Consider the following 18,755-nt stretch of genomic DNA (forward strand, 5'->3'; position numbering starts at 1 on the left):
ACCCTTGGGTGGTGTCTCTAAGGCCATGTGGTCCTCTGGCTGGACTGTTCCAAAGAGGAACAGGGTCAAGATTGATTTGCATATGGCTGGGTTGGAATTGGGCTGGCAAATTGAGCTAAAGAACGATGATGAATTCAACCCAGATCTAATAGTGACAGATGTGAGTGTCTGCAAAGTTTCAGCGATCCGTCCATCATCTCATGGTATTTCTTTAGTCAACCTAAGTTGGCAGGGTATGCTCAGATATGGGTCCCTTGCTCACTTTGCCACTGGATTCAAGCTAGCCTGGCAGATGAGGGGTGTTACCCTGAAACTGGTCCCAGGATACTTGTTTACTTCCCAGGGGAGACCTGGTTTGGCTGTTCGGGATGGACTGTTCCCATGAGGGATAGGGTCAAGACTGATTTGCATTTGGCTGTGTCTGACCAAGGGTGGTGAAGTGAGCTAAAGAATGGTGATGGATTCAAACCAGATCTCATAGTGACTGGGGGTGATTGTTGAAAAGTTTCAGTGCTCCATCCATCATCTCCTTGTGTTTGCTTTGTTCGCTGTAAGTTGACAGGGTATGCCTGGACGTGGGTCCCTTGCTCACTTTGCCACTGGATTTAAGCTAGCCTGGCAGATGAGGGGTGTTACCCCAAAACCGGTCCCAGGATGCTTGTTTCTGGTCCAGTTAAGCCATGGCTTGGCAGTTTGGGCTGGACTATTCCCAAGAGGAACAGGGTCCAGACTGATTTTCTTCTGGTTGTTTCTGCACTGGAGTGGTGAAGTGAGCTAAAGAATGATGACAGCTTAAACCTGATCTAATAGTAGCTGGGGGTGAGTGTCTGAAAAATGTCAAAGCTCCATCCTTCATCTCCTTCTCTTTGCTTTGTTTGCCCTAAGTTGGCAGGGTATGCTGAGACGTGGGTGCCTTTGCTTACATTACCACTGGATTCAAACTAGCCTGGCTGATATGGGGTGTTACCATGAAACTAGTCCTAGAAGGCTTGTTTCCAGTCCAAGGAAGACCTGGCTTGGTAGCTCGGGCTGGACTGTTCCCATGAGGTCATCAACTTGAGGCTGACAGCCTCAAGTTGATGATGTTTTAGTTTACACGTGCGTTTGGGCTAGGCACGTCACCGGTGTTAAAGCACGCAAAACATGGAAAAAATGGATTTGGACGTTGAAAATAAGAGGAAAATTGGTTTAAATAATGGTGTGCTTCCCATCTATATATGATGTTTCAATGGTTTATGCCCTAACGGGTTAGCACCCATCATAAAACGAAGAGTTGAATAGAGAGAAAAAAAACATTGTCGTTTCTCCCAAGCAGGGCGGAACAACACAATTCACTGAGCATGCTTATTATGAGTTTCTGGGAAATCAGATGAACACTGGAAAATGTTGGACATCATACAGTTGATTGTTTATATGTATAAGTGAAAGTGGCACGGATTTGTAACATGAGTTAACAGTTTTTAACCCCGTATATTTGATTAACATTTCTAAAGCATTATGGGAGTTGTAGTGCTTTGACAAGGTGTCATCGATGAGCATTGGTCGGGTGTAGAATGTCACGTGGTAGAGGGGGAGGGGAGAATGGTTGAATAAGAAGTTGAAAGACGGGTAACATAAAGTTCAATCGTCTTGGTGCAGGAATTAAGGAAGATGAATATAAACTGAGCAGGTACGCGGTAGTCAAATTGGATAGATTGTTGGAGGGAGAGGGGTGTTTTAACGAGTGTGGGTAAAGCGGAGTATGAATTCATGCTCAGGAAATGTGTGAACTGAAGATTTAGCGGTAAATGCGCAGATGGTGGGGGAAGGAGTAGATTTGACTGATGGCTGTTAAGCGGGGGAGGAGACGAGTAAAGAGCGTAACTGGAGGGCCTGCACTAGTGAGATGAAATTAAAGGAAGGATAAAGGAGGGGGATGTTTGGCTGTTTGGGTTAGAGGAGGACAGTGATTTATTAAGTAAGAGGGAGCAATGCTGTAATAAAATCGGGGGTAACAAAGCTGATTAATAAAAAGAATCCACTGGCTTATGGCATTTTAGAAGGAACGAGATGTTACATTTAGCGGAGTGAAATTTGTACCATATACTATGTATACACATTGGATGTTTTTTTAATGTATGTTTTTTAATTATTTCCAGTTACACCCTGACGAAGGGCCCCCAGTGGCCCGAAATGCATTGGTGCTAATAAACTGCTCTTGATGAATTTTGCCTTTATCGTGTTTTTTGAAGAAGAGGTTCGGATGGCCCACTTAAAACACGAGAAACTTTGAAAATTGCATGTCCCTGCTTGTGGACCTGAAAGGTTAAAAGTGTAAATGAAAAAGGAGAGAAAAAACTTGGAATTTATTGGAGCATATAACATTGAAAACATTGAGAACATTTGCAAATGCGACATGAGCTGTGCCACTGGTTTTGGGGCTGAAAGACAGCCTCAAGTTGATGATGTTTTAGTTTACACGTGCGTTTGGGCTAGGCACGTCACCGGTGTTAAAGCACGCAAAACATGGAAAAATGGATTTGGACGTTGAAAATAAGAGGAACATTGGTTTAAATAATGGTGTGCTTCCCATCTATATATGCTGTTCCCATGAGGGACAGGGTCAAGACGGACCTGCATATGGCTGGGTCTGACCTGGGGTGCTGAAGTGAGCTAAAGAACAATAATGGATTCACCAAGATCTTATAGTGACTGGGGGTGTCACCAGATCAAATGCTGAGCATCATCCAATCAACGTTGATGGCTTCCTGGATGTGAACTTCTAACTTTTCCCACTCAGAGCTTATACTACCTTCATCAATGGCTTCACCAAGACCGTGCCCTTCATAAGCCTTTCATCGGTGACCTGGTCTTCAGACCTAGGCTGCAGCCTTCTCAGAACATTTCTGTGTGAAGGTAACTTTTTCACCAGACAACCCTGTGTCTTGCATCTGGCCTGTGGTTTGTTGCGGTCATTCTTAAACTTCACCTTTGTCCCAGTCTCACATGACAAGGTAACCTGTAGTTGGAGATTTGTGTTTTTTGGCACGATTTCAAATGTTAAACATTTACATCGCTGGTTCCCTTTGTTTGCTTCTTGTCATTTTGGTGTCATTTTGTTGACTTGGAGTGCGATTTTTATTGTGTTGTGTGTTTTCAACGTTCTAACTATTCTGGTATTTCTAAATAATTTGCACATTTTTCTATGTTAAGCCTGTCCGGTGTGTGCCATAGCTACCAGGGGTTGAGCTCATGTTGACTTACTGAAACCTTTACTGGATTTAACAAGAATAGTGCCATTATTATTTGTGGCAGACCCCCATCCACCCTAACTAATAATCCACTTTCCCACAACTACTATCCTTTAAAAATGCCCACAGTATGTAAAGGATAACCACCATTATTAAACAGTTATTACGAGGCTAGTGGAGTCATGAATATGGTAAGAGTTTCACACAATGTGTGAGCAGGTTTGGAACGCAATTGAAGAACAAGCTTCTTACAACATTCATATTTCATGTGTTTGTGTTTACATTAGGGTCTACTCCTCATTCTGAGCTCAGGAGCCCAAGAAATGCTACAATGTCCTGCAATCAAAGACTGTAGGTTAACCACAAGAGCCAATCAAAGAGCCGCTATTAGATATCTATCTGCTAGCAAGTCTGTGGACATGACACGGATGCCCGGGGACCAAACAGGTTTAGACATTAATTGTTGTCCGAGTATGTCAATGAAGAAGTCATGGAATATGGAAATAGGGCTGTGATTTGGAGGGACATTGGCTAAATGTTTTAGGTGCATGCAGAGAGAATCCATTAGTGGTCATGATTACAGTGCAGGTCAGGCCATCCTGTGGCTTTCTAGTGTTATGTCTACGTTTAGTGTTTTCATTTGAGGGGGTGACGGAAGATCTTGGGATGTCAAATCTTAAAGACTATTTTGAAAAATGATCATTGTGTACTACATTTAGTTTTCAGGGCACTTAATGAAGATAGGCAGATGGATCTGTCAATTAAAGCCGCAGAGATAATATCTGTGATTGGGCTCATGTCAAGCTGTTCTGAGCAAGATACTCTTATTGTTTGTTTATCATTCAGGTGTGTGTTCTGTGAATGGAATTTGTGTTGGGTGTGGGGGGAATTATAGGTGAGCATAATAATATTGTATTTACCATAATTACTTGGTGATTATTGGCTATGGATCCACAGCAACTTAGATATTGTAGCACAGAATTGGAGGTTCCATTAGAATTGCCTAAATGGATTTGATGTGAGTTTGGAATGAGGGTAGACTATTGACTTCAAGTCACTTTCTAAGTGAGTTGCACTGATGAGTCTTGAGAGGTCTGACTTAGCGATTATTAGAAGGGGAACCTCAGAAGCAGTGAACGGTGAGATGTATGTTTGTGTTGCAGTCTCAGCAGAGAGACCAGTCCTTCCACTCCCCTTAGTATGCACACCCATCATCTGAGATAGAGGTCTGAAAGGAGAAACCACTCCCTCTCCATTCCCTATTATGCACATCCATCATTATAGAGAGAGTTCTCAGCAGAGAGGTCAGTCCCTCAATAAATGCTACCTGCACACCTGTCATTAGAGAGAGAGAGGTCTCAGCAGAGAGGCCAGTCCGTTCACACACCCTCCTATGCATAGCCGTCATCCGAGATAGAGGTCTAAAAGGAGAGCCCAGTCCCTCCCAAAACCCTACTACACACCCATCATCTGAGTGAGGACAGAAAAGAGAGGCCAGTCCCTCTCTACACCCTCTTACCCAAACCCATAATTACAGAAAGAGGTCTCATCAGAGAAGCCATTGCCTCCTCACACCATACCATGCACAGCCTTCATCTGAGAGGGAGGTATGAAAGGAGAGCCCAGTCCCTCCCCACATTATACTATGCACCCCTATGATTACAGCGAGAGGTCTCAGCAGAGAGGCCAGCCCCTCCACACAGCCACGGCCCATATAGGGCGTGCCACCGGGCGGTGATGTGGGGCGGGGGAGGGGCAGTGTGGAGGGTTGTAAAGTGCGGCAAATGGATGATTTCAGGTAAGTAACGGGGAAAAAATGAATTTTGTTGCGCGCGCTGCATCGCATTTGGTGATGCAGCGCGCGCAACAAAATCCTTTTTTTATTTATTTTTTGTTACTTACCTGAAATCGTCTGTTTGCCATATTTTACAACCCCCCACCCTGCCCCTTCCCCACCCCATGTCACCACCCGGTGGCACGCCCTATACGGGCTATGACTGCCTCCACACGCTCTAATACACACACCCATCATCTGAGAGAGAGTTCCAAACGAAGAGGGCATTCCTTCCCTACACCCTACTATACACATCTGCGATCTAAGAAAGAGGTCTGACAGGAGAAGCCAGTCCCTTCCAAAACCCTACCACACACATCTGTCATCTGAAAAAGAGGTCTGAATAGCGAGGCAAGGCCCTCCCCACAGCCTACTACGCACACCCGTCATCTGAGAGAGAGGTCTGAAAGGAGAAGATAGCACATCCATACACCCTACAGCACACCTGTAAGCTGAAAGAGAGGTCTGAAAGGAGTAGCTAGTACATCCATACACCCTACACAACACCTGTTAGCTGAAAGAGAGATCTGAAAGGAGAAGCTAGTACATCCATACACCCTACAGCACACCTGTAATCTGAGAGAGAGGTCTGAACGGGGAGAGCAGTCGATTCACACATCTTACTACGCACCCCTGTCACCTGAGAGAGTTCTGAATGGAGAACCCAGTTCCTCCCCACATCGTACTACTCACACTTATCATTACAAAGAGAGGTCTCAGCAGAGAGGCCAGTCCCGCCACACACCCTACAATGGACACCCATTGTCTGAGAGAGAGTTACTAAAGGAGAGCCCAGTCCCTCCACACACCCTGCTGTGCACACCTATTATTACAGAGAGAAATCTCAGCAGAGAGGCTAGTCCCTCCACACACCCTACTATGCACGCCCATCATCTGAGAGACAGGTCTTAAAGGAGAGGCCAGTCCCTCCACACACCCTACTATGCACACTCCATTCTGAGAAAGAGAAGTCTGAAATGAGAGGACAGTCACTCTCCACACATGATGCCTAGGGGCGAACCTGCTGGGAGGTGAAGCAGTTTGCTCCCACATCAGTTTCCTGTTTAAAGGCTCCCTCGAGCCGCTTTGAGCTGACGAGCTCGTGGAGAGGCACCTGCGCGCCTGGAGAGGTACTGTGACCCAAGAATATGGCAGCCTGCTCAGCAACCCCAAATAATCTTATGCCTAATCTCTGCTGATGACGGATAATAATCCAGAAACACATGTCCAAAGATGGCCATCACTAATCTGCACCCACCTGGTGAAACACTCGAGAGACTTTGCAAGTATACACACTTGGCGAACTGCATCTACCATGATGCCTAGGGGCGAACCTGCTGGGAGGTGAAGCAGTGTGCTCCCACATCAGTTTCCTCTCCACACAGTACTATGCACATTCATTATGAGAGAGAGATGTCTCAGCAGAGGTGCCAGTCCCTATACATACCACACTATGCACACCCTTCCTTGCGAGAGTAATGGCACCTCAAAAAAACAGGTTGAGGTGATATGTCTTTATATCAGAGTTACAATACCTGAGGATACAAACAATATCCATTGAATATCTATCTGATTAAAACTCACACACCTTTTAAAAAGATTTTGCAAACTGTGAACCATATCCTCTTTGATTATAAAAACAATATTTAGCTAAAATAATGTCAGAACACAACAAATACTATACAATCATTCTAAAATACATAGACTCACAAAAGTAATTAATTTACTTTTTAAAAAAACAGAAACACACTGAAAAAACTAAAGGTTAAAGTAACATTAAAGTTAGGTAAATTTGTCATTGTGAACATTAACATTTTGAACTAATAAAAACACAGATATTCACAAGTTATACTCAGCAGCGCTAACTATAACTTGCAGCCCAAACATGCATGGCTTATGATCTTACATGTGACATCACTCATTGCATGTTCTATGACATCACTCATGACACCACCCACGACATCTTATGAATATATTTATGTATATACATATGTATATACATATATATATACGTGTATATACATATATATATGTGTATATATGTTTGTACATTTATTTATTTATTATTTATTTATTTCGCATACTTATAGAGCGCAGACCTGTCACCCAGAGGGCATCCTGGCGCTTTGATCAGAGAACCCCCGCACAAGACCAGAGCAGTCGCGCAGCCATTACTTGGGAAAAAGATAAGTCTTTAAGGCCTTCCTGAACGGAAGATAGTCCTTGCAGCTCCTGAGAGTGAGTGGGAGAGAATTCCACAATTTAGCTGCCGCCACTCTAAATGAGCGGCCGCCCATCCTCACTCTTTGAAACCTAGGCACCACCAGAAGATGAGCCGATGACGACCGCAAAAGCCGTGGGGCAGAATACCATGCAAACATGTTTTGTAGCGGGATAGGGCCCAGGAGGTGTACCGCTCTAAATACCAAACAGGCCGCTTTAAATTGGACCCGTAGTTCTACCGGGAGCCAATGCAGGTCACGAAGCGCATGAGTAGAAGAGCTAGATCTGGGTCGTGTAAGGGCCAGTTTAGCAGCCATATTCTGCACCCTTCCCTATCAGATTTTTTGGGGCCCCCAGAAGGAGACCGTTACAATAATCCAGCCGACTTAAAATAGTCCCACGGACTACTTCCGGCCTGGACTGAGCAGGGAGCAGAGGCAAAACTCTGCGGAGCATACGGAGCAGCATCATACATGTTCCCGTGGTTTTATTAACATGTAGGTCAAGTTGTAAGTTAGGGCCAAACATGACCCCTAAATTACGAGCTGACTCTGATGCCGACACTGGTTCGGAAAAAGTGCTAGGCCAAAAATCGGTAGGTAGAACCCGCGGGATCCGGTCAGTGGAGCAGTGGAGCACCTCCGTCTTCGAGCTATTGAATTGCAAAGAATTTGCTCGAAGCCAATCCGCTGTAGCTGCCATGCAGCGATGGAAGGTGTTCAGCGAGATCGCATTGCTCCCTTCCAAGGAAAACACCAGCTGAGTGTCATCAGCATAATTAAATGCCGAGACCCCAAAAGATTTTATTAGCTGGACAAGCGGATGGAGGTACAGGTTGAACAATATCGGGCTGATGGCCGAGCCCTGTGGCACCCCCTGTCCGATTTTCCTTGGCTCCGAGCTGAAAGGCGGAAGTGACACCAACTGTTGCCTGCCCTCGAGATATGAAATCGGCCAGTCTCTGGCCCCCTCGCAAATCCCGCACTCTTCCAGCCTCTGAACCAGGGTCCGATGGCAGACCGTGTCGAACGCGGCCGACATGTCGAGCAGCACCAGAAAGGCTGCCCGACCACTGTCGACACGCGAACGCAGATTGTCCAGCACGGTCACAAGTGCGGTCTCCGTCCCATGACCAGGTCGGAAGCCGAACTGGGCCTCATCGAACCACCCAATGTGTTCCAGGTAGCAGGAAAGAGAGCGAGTTACCCATTTCTCCAAGATCTTGATTGGAAAGGGAAGCAAGGAGATCGGCCTGTGGTTGGAAAGGTCAGCTGGATCCAAGGTTGGCTTTTTTAGCAGAGGTGACACCACTGCTAGTTTCCAGCAACCTGGGACAGACGCCGATTCCAGAGATTGGAGACAGATTGAAAACAAAGGCGGGAACAGTTCTTCATGAAAAGTTTTCCAAAATTTGGGGGGCAGTGGATCAAGCGGAGATCCAGATGACACCGAGCAAGCCGTATTACAAAATTCTTCAAAGGACGGGAGGGGGAAGGAGTTCAACCGTGGTGGTTTGGGTGAGGTGATCAAATCGCCCGCCCCGAAGGCCACAACGGCCGGCTGGGGTCGACTGGGTGAGCAGGCCGGAGCTCCCAGATCAGAGACACTAGTGCTCCTCTGGGGTCGACTGGGCTGCTCTGCCGGAGCTCCCACGCCGACTGGCTGGGGTCGACTGGGTGAGCAGGCCGGAGCTCCCAGATCAGAGACACTAGTGCTCCTCTGGGGTCGACTGGGCTGCTCCGCCGGAGCTCCCACGCCGACTGGCTGGGGTCGACTGGGTGAGCAGGCCGGATCTCCCAGATCAGAGACACTAGTGCTTCTCTGGGGTCGACTGGGCTGCTCCGCCGGAGCTTCCACGCCGATTGGCTGGGGTCGACTGGGTAAGTTACCCGGAGCTCCCAGAACAGAGACCACAGTGCTGGTCTGGGGTCGACTGGGCTGCTCCGCCGGAGCTTCCACGCCGATTGGCTGGGGACGACTGGGTGAATTGCCCGGAGCTCCCAGAACAGAGACCACGGTGCTGGTCTGGGGTCGACTGGGCTGCTCCACCGGAGCTCCCACACCAACCGGCTGGGGTCGACTGGGTGAGCTGCCCGGAGCTCCCAGAACAGGGACAACAGTGCTTGTCTGGGGTCGACTGGGCTGCTCGCCCGGAGCTCCCATACCCGTCGGTTGGGGTCGACTGGGTGAGCCGCTCGGAGCGCCCAGATCCCGAGCACCGATGACCATCTGGGGTTGGCTACCCGGGGCTCCCAACGCCAGCGAGTCGCATAAAGCCTGAGAGGCTCGCACGGAGCTAGCCGCACAGACCGGGTGGGAAAAGTCTTTGACAATTTTAAACAAGGCTTGAGATTTATTAGGCGCCTGTAATAAGGACGTTTGTATAAAAGACGCCTTAGCCTGCTTGATCTGCTCCTTGTAACCTCTCAGTGCAAGTCTAAACAAGACTTTGACCGAGGGGGAATACTCCCTTCTCCATGCTCTCTCTGCCCGTTTACAGCTCAGCTTCAGGTGTTGTAGCTCCACCGTATACCAAGGAAAGGCCCGATTCACCCTCGCTCTTGCTTTCCGAAGAGGCACGATGTTATCGAGTGACTCGGTAATGGACCGGCAGAAGGAGGAGTAGCTATCTTCCACTGAGTTCCTCAGGCCAAAATTGGCAGATATCAAAGAGGGCAGAGGCGCTAGACTGAGCAGTCTGGACCACGGTCGACCCACTTGCGAGAGTCCTACCCCTGCAACCTCCGGGGGGTTATTCCCAAGGCATAGGGAGAAGACCACCAGCGCGTGATCCGTCCAATATTGGACTAAGATGTCAATGATCACCGCCAAGTGGGGGCCCGCGAAAATAAGGTCGAGCATATGACCGCCCCTATGAGTCGCGGAGCCAACCAGTTGTTGGAGGTGGATGTCGGCCAAAACTTGGCAGAGTGAAGTAAAAGCTCCGTCTGAAGGACCCCCCTGCCAGAGATTAAAATCTCCCAGGACAAGCAGATTAGAATGAGTGTTAGAAAGATCATACACTAAGTCCAGGAACTCCGGCAGCGAAGAGGCCGAACCCGGCGGTCTATAACATAACACGCCAGATAACAGCGTTCTCTCTGGGTTACTGAACGAGAAGCCCATGAGCTCGAAACCCGAAACTTCGCCGATTTTAAGCTGGGAGACATCCAACTGTTCGCGGAAGATGATGCCAATTCCGCCGCCACGATTCAGTGGGCGCGGAGTATGAATAATTTTGAAACCCGGGGGACAGGCCAGGCCTAGTTCAACTAGGCAGTCCTCCCGAGTCCAAGTCTCCGTCATAAACAACACATCCAGCCCGGAGGATTCAACCAGGAAAGCGATCTCCGTGTGGTGCTTGCAGAGTGACCGCACATTAAGCAACCCACAAAGGAGTGGCTGGGGAGGCGAACGGGTGCTGGGACCATGTGTATATATATATATATATATGTGCCAACTCGTAACACACTCGTCTTCCACAACGAAATTACGGGCATGGACCAACTTTGTATCCCAGCATTATTTTATTCACTCTTCACAATCCCATAGCTGTCAAGACGTGTTTCGGCCGTCCAAGCGGCCTTGATAACCTCGTGATATATATATATATATATATGTATATACATTTATATATTACCTGCTGGTGGTCGCCAGTAGGTAGGTATAGTAAGTATGTAGTTTCCATAGGAAGAGCGTTTTTCATTTTGCCAATAACTTTGGCGTAGTTTTCGAATCCTCACGAAATTTTCAAAATTAGTTTACAATTCACTTCAGCGCTGTCTTGAAAATTTGAGGGTGATCCACCAAGCAGGGGCCGAGAAAAGGGGTGGTCCTAAAATGCTTTTTCCCCATGTTAATTTCCATAGGAGACTTTAGAAACGGCTACAGCCTAAACTGCTGAACCGAATTACACCAAAGGTCACAGAAAGGTAGCTGCTGGTCCAGAAAGCAATCTTTTTGTTAAATTGTGTAAATCCATTCAGTAGTTCTTGAGAAATTCAAAGGTTTTTCAGATATACAGCTGGGGACACAGAGAAACCGTGACCCCATCCAAGATCCAATCCTGTGATCTAATTGGCTGCCAACACTTCAAACTAGGAACTGCTGGCAGCACATTTGTGACTTGGTTGGAGGAAAAAAATGCCACCTCCCCAGGCTAAATGTATGAATGTGGGGGACGTGCCAGGCCCCAGCAGCCCCAGGGACCGCCACCTCCCTGAAGCTAAATGAAATATTAAAGCGGTGGTTCTGCCCACCCTGAAGACTTCACCCTCCCGGGACAAATGATTAGAATTAAAGTGGGGGCTGCACTGCCCCCCACAGAGCCGGGGACCATCACCACCCTGGGGCTGTTTCCAGTAATGGAGTGCCCCCCTTCCTGGAGCCATACCAAACTGTGCTCAAAGCTAGAACAGTAAAATGCTCTCGCTTGCTGAAAGTGAGTCCAATTGCTTTGAGAGAGCTGCATGGTAGCAACTTCCTCTCTGTCAAATCAATGCGGGCTCCTGTGGGAGGTGAGGAGCTGTCCACAACTCTACAATGTGGGTTCCCTGGGTGCAACCAGGGCATCCACAGTAGAGGCTGGACCCCAGGGGATAGCGTCCCCAGTGCTGAAATTGGCCTGGGAGGGGATGCTCATATTCTCAATGGGAAAAAAGCTGGACCCCGGGGGATGAGGTCCTTGTGGCACCCATGGTCTCGGGGGGGGGGGGCCTGGGGCTCCTCGACTTCATTCAGGATTTATTTTGTTGAAAATACATAGAAATTCACTTAAAATCCATAGGTTACAGGGACGTTAAAGTTCGTAAATAGCATTAAAAAACCTTAGAAATTCTCTGAAAAAAACAAAGGTTACAGGGATGTTATAGTAAGGCTCAGATTTCACTCATACAAAACCAGTGAAATTCAGCAGTTATAGTTAGGTGAGCTAACTATAACTTATCCCCGGCAATGCACTGGTAATTACTTCACATATTACACCACTCATGACATAGTCAGTGACATCACTGATGACATCATTGATGACATCTTCTACAGAACCACTCACATACCTACTCATACCCCATACAGCCTCTCGTATGCCCACTCATACACCCTCACAACCACTCACATACCCATTCACAGACCTATACCAGTACTCAGACACCCACTCACTCTTCCTTATAGCCACTCATACACCCACTTTCTCACTCATGCACCTCTCACAAAACCATTCACTCACTCATACAGCCACTTATACAACCAGCCACTCACCCATACTGGCAGTCACATAAGCACAATGTCACCCATGCAACTACTCACACACCCACGTATTTACCTACAAAGTCATTCAGACACCTACTCACTCACCCAATCAGCCACTCACTCACCCATACAAGCCCTCACACACTCACTCACACACCCACACAACCACTTACATACCCATTAACACATCCATACAAGCACTCTCATCTGCATACTCACCCATACAGTCATTAACACAGACACTCACTTTCTGATACAGGCACTCACACACCAACTCACTTAGCCAAACACCCACTCAAACAGCCACTCACTCACCAATTCAGCCACTTACACGCCCAGTCACTTACTTGTACAGCCATCCAAACACCCAGTCACTCACCCATAGTCAATACACACCTACTTCCACACCCATAGAGCCATGCGTACCTCCACTCACCCACCCTTACAGCCACAGACACACCCACTCACTCACCAATACAACCACTCACACAGCATTACTCAGCCACATAGCTACTCACACACCCACTTATACACCCATGCAGCCACTCACACACCAATGCCCACAAGTAGTATACACACAGTCACACAGCCACTCACATAATATAAATTAGAAGTAGTATCACTCATTAGTAGTACAACCTAGGGCCAGATGTAGGTAGGACTTATTTACCGATTCTTAATTACCGAATTTTACCGATTCGGTAATTAAAAATCGGTAAATAAGAAGGGGGGACATGTAGGAGCATCCAGATGTTTCTTTTACCGAATCGGTAAAAAATCTGTATTTACCGATTCGGTAAATACCGACCGGTAATGCCCATTCATTCCAATGTGCTTTGAAGCCCATAGGAATGAATGGGCATTACCGATTCGGTATTTACCGAATCGGTAAATACCGAATTTCACAAGGGTGCAGGGGGTGTCACTTTGACACCCTCTGGCACCCCCAAAAGAGGCTCGGGTGCCATGTGGCAGGCATACCTGCCCTAAGGGCAGGTCTGCCTGTCATATGGCATAGGTGTGCATGCACACATGTGCATGCACACCGGAATTGGTATTTTAACATCAAATTGAATTTGATGTTAAAATACCGATTCTGTAAGGCTTGTGGAACTCAGAAGAGTCCCACCTACATCTCATAATTACCGATTCGGTAGAAATACCGATCGGTAAATTTACCGATCGGTAATTTTACCGAATCAGTTACACATGCCCCTACATCCCATTTCTGTAATACGGGTCGGTAACGGCCGAAAATACCGATTTTCGGCCGTTACCGACCGACCTACATCGGGCCCCTAATCTCTTACAAAATACTTACACTAACTGGATGATGTAATCAGTGATGTCACTGACCATGTCATCTGTGATGTAATAAGCGAGGTCATAAGCAGTGCATTGTGGGGGGCATAAGTTATGATTAGCTCACCTAACTATAACTGCTGAATTTCACTGGTTTTGTAAAGTGAAATCTGAGCCTACCTTTATCGTCCCTGCAAACTTTGGTTTTTTAAGTTTTTTTAAGCAACAAAAAAAAATATATAAATATATACATATATATATATATATATATATATATATATATTATTCACTTAAATATATTATTTACATTAAAAACAAAGGTTACAGGGACATAAAAATTTTGATATGGAATTTTAAAATAAATCTCAGAAACCTTAAAACTCACTGAAAAAAACCAAAGGTTACAGATCTTTTTCAGTGAATTTCTAAGGCTTATTTAATTCTATTTCCTAACTTTAACGTTCCTGTAAACTTTGTTTTTTTAAAGTGAATTTATATAGTCACTGAAAAAATTTAAATATATATGTATATATATATATTTATCATTAAAAATATACTTTGAGCTATTAAAACATTTATATTACATTTAAAGACTGAAATGTTTTACATACACTAGAGTCAATATTTAGTTTAAAAAACAAGGTTTTTTCAGAGTTTCTTCAGTCTTCAAATTTTTTAACAATGGATTTATGAGACTGTGAATGCAATGCAAAATTCATCTTTCTTCATTAATTATTATTCGGAATCACTTCAATACATATTCGTGCTTTTTTGCTTTCTTTTATCACGTAGGTCCACTTCAATAAACTTATGGCTTACCTCAGAAATATAAAGGGCTGGGTGAATTAAAGTGATACCAATTAAAAAATCTTAATGCTGCTGCTTCGCTGTATGGATGCGAGATAGACCCACTAAACAACTGTTCTTGTATTTTTATCCATTGTTCACATCTTTAGTCAGGAAATCGCTGGCAATCAAAACGTTATATGTTTTTCATAACACTCTGTCAATGATGGTCCACAAAGACTTAGATTAAAAAAAAAAAATCCCTGCATACCTGAAAAATGCATGTTTCATTCCTGTTAGTGCAATGGAGTGGTGGGGGATAAAAGAGTGAAGCCGGCCTATGAAGTACATGTACTTTTAAAAGTATAGCATTTAATTTCTGGTGGCACAATGAGAGTTTCTGTAGAGAGGAATGCTATCATAGGAGGTTGTATATTTTCATCATAGATTGAAGGAGTGGGAAGAGCACACTTGAGTGTTATGTTTTTAGGGGCAGGGGTGTCTATCGTCCTGAAAACGCAGACCTAAGAGCTTGACTTGGAACGCATGCAATAAAATAGGAGAATAAATGACCATTGTACTGTGCTTATAGTAGGTTGGAAAAAAGGAGGATGCTGTCTGGGAGGACAAAATGTATTTAGTGTAATGAAAAATAAGTAGCTGCTGCTAATAGAGAGCAATGTGACCTTTCCATTATATTATTCATTTTGGAAATGTAATTAGAAAAAAAATCAGAAAAGCATTCCATTTACAATTGTTGTTACAAATCACTCGTGATGGAATCTGAATAAGAGCATACTAAAAGTTGAAAACTGTTATTTATACAAGGAATTTCTGAAAGATACAAAGATATTTTATATTGGTCAATATTATGGGTCTATTAATGAGATAGTGTACCAGGGTGTTTTTTTAATGCACAATCCTATTGTGATGAAAGATAGTTCTTAAAAAACAGATATTTTATATTTGGTTGTTTTAGAATTTCAGTGGGGTATTTTTCTTTGTTACAGACAGAATACTCTGCTCTGCAGATGGTAATGTAGATACCAGCCCATATGGCACAAATGAATGGAGTCCACACAGCAACAATTGCGGATTCTTTGTGGCTATGAGAGAATATGCTCAATTTGTAAATAAATAAATGAATGCAGAAGTCCATGTTTTTATTTGGCGCCTGCATGCAGGGCTGGCGAGGGCTGGCGAAGGCTGGGTTTGTCGAACACCAAGGCTGGCGAACTGAATCCACTTCACGCCCAACCATTCTACAAAAATCTTACGCTTCCTGCTGTTTATCGCAGTCTGACAGTGCCTTTTCCGTCTCTGATTTCTTCCTTTGCTATTGTTTTCCCTTATCTTTGCCCTGCTTTCTACCTTTTCTTGCTTTTCTCCCTTTTGCTTTTAGCAAAAAGCTGTTGAAGCAAAATATCCACAGACGGGTGCCGGTGCTCACCACCTGCCCACATTACGCACTGCTGGCACCAGCAGATTTCTCTGGGTCACACTTGGCACATCGGTTTTGTTCTTTTGTCGGTGGAGGCATCGAGCAGCGTTTTATACCCTCATCTAGCAGCTGTCAGCAAACACAACGCCGTACTGTACGTGAAAAGATCAAACAGTCCCTTTGCTTGCGGTAACTTTCAGATTTCCTGCAGTCCTGTGACTTCTAAAGGTCAGTGGGCTTCTGGCTATATTTTGTAGGTTCAGTGAACTGCGAAGGTTTTGGGAACATTTATCTGACTCACATGCCGCAGTACGGCAAGGCGCAGGCAATAAAAGCGGGGTGGAATTCCAGCAGAGGGCTGAGAGCGCTGTGCCGAGGAGAACAGAATGCGCAGTGGACGCAGCTACAATTGATCAATAAAACATGACAGGTTTCATCAAAAAAGTATTAGTGGAAATAAAGGGCACTGTGCATTGAATGCAAGTGCCTCATTCTGAATGGAAAAAAACCCGAGCCGTGGCCCCGCTGTTACAGTGTGCAGCGGATATGGGGGTTTCTATTAAAAGGAATTTCGAGTTCGCATTGATGCAGTAAATCATTCTGCTGGCGAATGTATCCCTCTGTCGCCAGGTATTACTAGTGGGAGCCAAGAGGTGTATGAAACGCGCACCTGTGCGTAGTTTCATGAATGGTATATGTATATTGTACAGTAAATTGGCGATTAATGTTAATCTGAGCGAGGGAGGAAGCAGGAAGAAAAGCACGAGGAGTGTGGAATGAGGATGGAACATAGGAAGGAAGACAAGAAGGAGAAAAAGAAGGAACGGGAGGAGGATGGGAAGAGAAGGAGGAGGAAGAAGGAAGGGAGAAAGGGAGGGAGGGGCCTCTGAAGCGATGCCCATGAGAAGATGGATGGAATGAAGGAAGAAAGATGGAATCAATATAAACATGAAGAAAGGAAGTAATGGGGCGGGAAGCAGTGAAGAAGGGAGGAATACATACATATATGTTAGGTTCTTATATGGTGTGTGCAAACACGACACACTAGATGTGGGAAGCAACGCACACACACAGCAAATACTCCTGCAGACATGCAGAGGGGCCTATGTATGAATGGACATAAGGACATACACGCACTGACGTACACATAGGCCATCCCAGATACAGGCGCCAATTTACATACAAGCAAGGCAAGGACAGCCTAGACTTTTATATGCACGAGTGAATGCACAGATCAGTGCACACTACTACCGAGTTACAAGGTGATGTTCAACTACAGGGTCCTAGCCCGATTCTACAGTCCTCATACCAGCATGCATTGGTGAGTGCTCACAATTCGGAGCAGAGTCTACATGTCTTTGGCAGTTGCAGCCACCAATCCAATGGATGCCCTCCACAACAGCAGTGCAGATTTTGCAGCATGTTGTGGGAAGCCTCAGAACAGTCTATCTCGTCGCATTCTGGTGATGCTGGCCAGCACCCTGTCATTTGAGGGTTTGTCATAGTACACTCAATTCATCACCACATGAAACATGCAGGGACAGAGGGTGACCCTTCATACCTTAGGCCTGTGCTGGTTTCACATTCATTAACAAGTCTGCTGCTCTCCTAGTTGCTGTACATACATCCTGGGAATAGGAGAACATGTCTGGCTTTCTTACACCTCAACATATAAAAAATAAACAAACTAAATAAATGTTACTTGTGGGAAGCACATATGCTAATCTAATTCCAGTCCAACTAACATTTTCAAAAATGTAAACAATTTTTTTGGGGAGTGGCAGATTTAGTACTATAACTCCAGTTTAACCTAGTACTGGGGAAAGTGTATATATTGGACAAATCAGATATACTATTCTAACTCTACTCAAACTAAATTTGAGGTATTAACATCAGTTTATGGGGCAAGGTGGTTAGGTTTACTGTTCTAATTTAAATCCTCAGAGAATGGTGGTCAGATGAACACCAGGCTCAGCTCACAGTAGCTCTTCAAGTACTTTGTGGCACACTTCCTTCCTTGGCCAAGAAGAACTTGACACTCGAACAAAGTTTGATGATTCAATCTCATCTTTGAGCTGCTTCACACGCACATGACATGCATACAGGATGTTAAATCAATGGTCAGGGTGTCATTAGCCACAGCACTCCATGAAACAAGAAAACAGTCTGTTCAATACTATAAGCTACAAAAAACAGAATTCGGACACAAGCTTTTATGCCAATAACCCAGGACATGGGCAGTAGAGAGGTGTGAGAATAGAGGAAATGCTCTGGACCAAGGTTCTGGACCAATGAATTATCCATAGATGTCAGTTCACCAAAATGCCAGGGGAAGCTTATGTGACATCACACACCGTTTGACACAGAAAGTGATGTCACATGAACTTTGACCCCGATGACATCACAAGAGGAGACAACACTAATGGTGTTTTAAAATATACAATACATTCAAGTTTAATAAAACTGCTAGAAAGGTACTAACACAGGTAAAATCTAGTTTAGTTACCACACATATATTTACTAGGGTGGTGTCATGATATGTTTGTAGTATAGCCATTGGCCGGTGACAGCTGGTAACACATAAGACATATGATGGCAATATTATTTTGATTTGTACTGCCTTGCTGCCTTAGTGCTCTTCGACTGTTAGGGCTGTGCTCGCACACCACAAGGCAGCAAGACTAGCTCTTCC

General features: G+C 45.3%; 1 long non-coding RNA gene across 4 annotated transcripts in view; it reads left to right on the forward strand.

Moving 5' to 3' along the window:
- LOC144827127 (uncharacterized) overlaps positions 1–3,397 on the forward strand; it is a 229,286-nt gene extending 225,889 nt beyond the window's left edge. For all 4 annotated transcript variants that reach the window (XR_013610032.1, XR_013610033.1, XR_013610034.1 and 1 more), the window contains one exon: positions 2,139–3,397. This is a non-coding gene — a long non-coding RNA (uncharacterized LOC144827127). The remainder of the gene's footprint in view (positions 1–2,138) is intronic.
- The last annotated feature ends 15,358 nt before the right edge of the window (positions 3,398–18,755 follow it).

Source organism: Lissotriton helveticus, chromosome 4_1 (genome assembly GCF_964261635.1).
Source record: "Lissotriton helveticus chromosome 4_1, aLisHel1.1, whole genome shotgun sequence".
Classification (NCBI taxonomy): domain Eukaryota; kingdom Metazoa; phylum Chordata; class Amphibia; order Caudata; family Salamandridae; genus Lissotriton; species Lissotriton helveticus.